Raw genomic sequence first — 5,724 nt, forward strand, 5'->3', positions numbered from 1 at the left:
TGCAAGTGCAAAACAAAAAGTTATTCCGATGAAAACTAAGTTAAATGCTTTCAAAGAATGAGTGAAATCGAGACACAGAAAAGAATGTCTGTCGAATCAGTTGCGGATATGAGGATTGTGAAAGAGTAGAGAAAAAAGCATTCAAATCTGTAAGAACTTGGTATATGTCTCTCAGCTTTCACTTTGCTTGAAAGAAAATAAGAGTGAAAACAGTAGACCATGAGAGATGTGAGACAGCCTCTGGATAGTGGACCCATACTCAAAAGACCAAGGCCCTCCACCCAAATACTGGTTAAAACCCCAGACTAGACAAGGCAAAACCCTGTTGCTTATGTTTTCAGCTAAAGGGAAATAGTTTATACTATATATACGTGTGACATTCCTTTTTATTAACTAGCCATCTAAATACTTTGCTTATATTTGCAAGTATTTAAAATCAGAAACTAAATTTTTGTAGTGAATAATGAAAGCCAGCTGAATCGGGATTTTATATTTAAAAATACAACTGCAACCAATGAAATCTGATTTATCTCACAGTCAGCCAAGTTCTACTTACCTTTACAACTCTGAATGATTCTTTGAATTCTGTTGAACCCCGTTAGTTGCTCTTTTTTGGTGTATAAAGCGATATTCTTTTTCTGTTGGTTTTATGGCTTAGTCATTACTATCATTTTTGCAAAAAAAAAAATTTGAAGACTTCATACATTTCTCCAAGGTCCCCCTGTAATATTCAATTTCTTTCTCTGAATCAGTGTCCTTGTTGGTTTTCTCTTCTTTTGTGGTCCACTGGTCCAACTCTGCTAAATCCTATGCTGACAAGACTTACACATGATCTAGGAAGTTTAGTATCACTTCTAGTGGTTTAGTCAACTTCTTCATCTTTTGCAACATTTGTGCCTTCATTTTGTAATTGATTTGCATTGTTTTGGAGTCAAAACTGCTAAAGAGGTATACAAAAGTGATATCCACTAGAGCAGTGCCATCTGATAAAATGTAATGCAAGCTGCAAATGCAAGGCTCATATGTAATTTTAAATTTCCTAGTAGCCACATTTGAAAAACTAAAAAGAAGCAAGTGAAATTGATTTCAGTAATATAGTTTATACAGTATATCCAAAATACTACTTTTTCAGTATGTAATCAATATATAAAATATTACTAATGAGATTTTGTCATTATTTTTTTACTACATCTTTGAAATCCAGTGTGTTTTTTACTCTTCAGAACATATCGAACGTCATTTGAGTCACATTTCAGATGCTCAAAAGGCACATGTAGACAGTGACCAGTGTTATCAGACAGCACAGCCCTAGAGCCGTTATACCTAAGACTCAGGAGTTTTATGGACCATTAAATGTCCGGTTAGGCCTCCAACTCTTTAGTGGTTCCATATTACAGAATATAGAGTGCAGATTCCAGATTTCTTTTTTCATTCATTGTGTATAATTACAAATATATACATTTGTATGTTCAGGAAATAACAAATCACAATAGATATAAATTAGTAACATATAAGTTAGCATATTACTCTTTCTACTTCCAACAGCTAAACTTTCAAATAAATTTCAGGCACCCTTGTCAGTTTCTTTCTTAACTACAGTTCTGATTCTGTCCCCTCTACTCAAACTCTTTAGTGGTTCCATGTTACATAAAGTCCAAATTCATTCTTTCTTTCATTCATCAAATATTAAATGCATTTGCTCCTGTGTGCTGGGCACCACTCAAGGTCAAGGATTGAGATCAGCATAGACCTGCCACCTGCCTTCATCACACCCTCAGCCTACCACTGTTGACTGCTGGGTTCTGAGCACAGTTCACCCTGTCTTGTACCTGGGCTCCCACCACAGATATCTGTTCCCCCAGTTGGGAGCAGGTCATGCTATCTTTTCCTCCGCTCTTTAACCTATGAGCCCTCTTCTGAAAACTCTACCTTAAATCCACTCTACCCCCAAACTCTGGCCACCACCACCCCTGGGCCTGGCCCATTCTTCACCTTTGAAGGGGCAGAGTAAGTACACATGAAGGCCCCATAACAACATTTTAAATTAGTTAAAAGTCAGAATGTACCAACAGTGGATAAAATATATTTTAGGCTTCTACCTTGATATATATACTTTCATAAAGACAAAATGAACACTGTGTAAGGTTGTGATTTTTTTTATATGACTGGCAACAAAATATTAAAGATAATTATATTTATATCTGGTGTTCCATTGATGGGCTAACTGGATGAGGAATAAAATAAAGATATATCAAAATTTTAAATAAAAGATAAAGTTGAATTTTAAATTTTAAAAAAATTTGATTAAATGTAATCAAGTATTTTATTAGGATAAAACTATTTACAATCCTAGCATTCAATATCCATACAGTTGTCAATGTAAGGAATAGCAACATACTTCACCTGATTTGTCTCTACCTACACAAATACAAATCTAGGTCATATACATTACATAATATTGCAAAATTTTTCTTAGCATTTGTGTGTTACTGTTGTAAATACTGGCTCAATGAGTGAGTAGCCCAGGACCCATGAGATAGGTCAAAAAGAGAAGCAAGGACATGGACATTCAGACGCCTAGGATATGACATGCAGTTATTCACGAATCCATTCCATTCCTGTTATCAGAGGGACAGATTTGACAAGTTAGCTTATTTTTCTCTTCTCTTATTGAATACATCTACTAGTAAGATTCTCCCCAACTACAAATTAATGTGATCTCCAGCATGGGCAGCAGTATAGCCACAGACCTTCTCGACCTGTCAAGAGCAGGGGACAAGGAGTGTGAAGCAAAGCATCTCTGGATCCTGAGAGGCATCAGTCTCGAGAACAGAAGTTTAGGGTTATACATCATGCTGAGCCAGCACTGCACCCCAGACCCAAGTGCCCAGGGCAGCTGTGTGTTCTTTAAAACATGTGTTCTCCAAATTTGTGACACATGGTGCACTTCTATCCTCCTGCCTAGGTCTGAAGGAAGTACTGCTAAGCACCTGTTAACAGGCAGGCCCCTTCCTGGTGCTGGGGGTAGAGAAAGTGAGAAGATGCCCTTTCCCTAGGAGAACTTCCAGAGCCTGCCTTGCATGAGAGCCACTTGTGTCCATGCCAACATTTTCTACCGGCCAATAAGACCCCAGAGGGAGGGGCCATCTCCTCTTCATCATCCTTGCCTCCCAGAGGCCCTAGCTCAGTGCTTTGCACGTAGTAGGTGCTCAAGTAATGGGAGTTGACTTAGGTCGCTGTGTGCTGTGCTGTGCTGTGCTTAGTCACTCAGTCGTGTCTGACTCTTTGTGACCCTATGGACTGTAGCCCACCAGGCTCCTCTGTCCATGGGATTCTTCAGGTAAGAATACTGGAGTGGGTTGCCATGCCCTACTCCAGGGGATCTTCCTAACCCAGCGATTGAACAAGGGTCTTCTGCATTGCAGGCAGATTCTTTACCAGCTGAGACAGGTCGCTACCAAACACAAGCTGTCTAAGACTCCTTAGGACCTGAGCATCAATCACAACATTTGCTCCCTAATGAGGAAGAAGTTCTCTTTCCTGAAAGTGATATGAGTTCATTTGCAAATATAACTGTGCACTTTCTTTAGAAGAAGGTGAGAATTAATTTCTGTATGCATTCTAATTAGCTCTTATTGGGAATAATTGAGGGGAGAAAGAGAGAAGGAGGGATGTAAGGAGAGAAGGAAGGGAAAAGAGGAGAGAGAACTGAGGATTGGGACTCTGCAATACAGAAGAAGAGAATGACAGAAAAGGAGCCATATCTGTAACACATGAAACAAATCTGAAAGTTTATAGGAAGAGGATCTTGGAAAGTTTCCAGGGAGCATTGCAGGCAGACGCTTTACCATCTGAGCCACCAGGGAATCTCCTCCAGGGAGCATAGGAAGTTAAAAATTATTAACAGTTATAAATTATGTATTGAGCATTTACTATATAGCAGTATGTGATAAGTACTTCATATATGTTAACTTTTTTAAAAAACTTAATTTTATATTGGAGTGTAGCCAATTAAAAATGGTGTGATAATTTCAGGTGGACTGCAAAGGGACTCAGCCATACATATACATGTATCCATTCTCCCTCAAAGTCCCCTCCCATTCAGGCTGCCACGTAACATTGAGCAGTTTCATGTGCTATACAGTAGGTCCTTATTGGTTATCCATTTTAAATGTAGCAGTGTATACATGTTGATCCCAAACTCCCTAACTGTCCCTTCCCCCATCCTTCCAAGAGGACATAGGTGGCCAAAAAGTGCATGAAAAGATGCTGCTACTGTTGCTGCTAAGTTGTTTCAGTCATGTCCGACTCTGTGCGACCCCATACCGTCACTAATTATTAGAGAAATGCAAATCAAAACTGTAATGAGTTATCACTTCACATTGGTCAGAATGGCCATCATCAAAAAAATCTACAAACTGAATACTGGAGAGGTTATAGAGAAAAGAGAACCCTCCTACGCTGTTGGTTGGAATGTAAATTGGTAAAATCACTATGGAGAACTGTATGGAGGTTCCTTAAAAAACTAAACATAGAGCTACCATATAACCCTGAAATCCCACTCCTGGGCATATATATGGAGAAAACCATAATTCAAAAAGATACTTGTACCCCAATGTTCATTGCAGCACTGTTTATAATAGCCAAGACATGGTAAATGGATAAAGAAGATATGGTACATGTATACAGTGAAATATTCCTCAGTCATTGAAAAGAATGAAATAATGTCATTTTCAGCAACATGGATGGACCTACAGATTGTCATACTAAGTGAAATAAGTCAGAGAAGGAGAAATGTTGTATGACATCTTTTATATGCGGAATCTAAAAAGAAATGATACAAACAAACTTATTTACAAGATAAGTTAGGGAAGGGATAATTAGGGAGCTTGAGACTGACATGTACACACTAGTATATTTAAAATGATAACCAGCAAACTCCTACTGTATGGCTCAGTGTTATGTGGCAGTCTGGATCAGGGGGAAGTTTGGGGGAGATTAAATGGATACATTTATATGTATGGCTGAGTCCCTTTACTGTCTCTCTGAAACTATCACAATATTGACAGTTGTCTATGTTGTTTAGTTACTTAGCCATATCCGACTTTTTTGTGACCCCATGGACTGTAACCTGCTAGGCTCCTCTGTCCATGGGATGTCTCAGGCAAGAATACAGGAGTAGATTGCCATTTCCTTCTCCAGGGAATCTTCCCAACCTAGGAATCGAACCCACATCTCCTCCATTGGCAGGTGGATTCTTTACCACTGAGCCATCTGAGAAGCCTACTAATTGGCTATATTCCAATATGAAATAAAAAGGGAAAATAATTGCAACATAGAAAGACTGATCCTTGTGATATATTCAGCGCACACTGTGGACACAGCATGCTTAAGTGTTTTTGCAAAGTTAAAAAAGAAAAGTGAAAAAGACGACTCATGAGGTGAGGGAAACAGTCTTGATTTGGGGACTCAGTTTAGTACTGCTCTGCATTTGCTAAGAGGACACCTTCACTGACTTCCATCTCTAATTAAATTATAAAGAAAAATAATTTCCAAGATGAAAAAGTAAAAGTGTCAATGTAGTAATGGCTCTAAAACACAGGAAATGTCTGCAGAGAGCCCTCCCCGAACACATATTTATTGGCAATTGCAGGATGCATCTGTTGCTTCAGATGATTTAGTGGCGGAGTGTCTGCAGGACCAATTTAATTGTGGGAGAAGATG

The sequence above is a fragment of the Ovis aries genome, chromosome 16 (genome assembly GCF_016772045.2).
Source record: "Ovis aries strain OAR_USU_Benz2616 breed Rambouillet chromosome 16, ARS-UI_Ramb_v3.0, whole genome shotgun sequence".
Taxonomy (NCBI): Eukaryota; Metazoa; Chordata; class Mammalia; order Artiodactyla; family Bovidae; genus Ovis; species Ovis aries.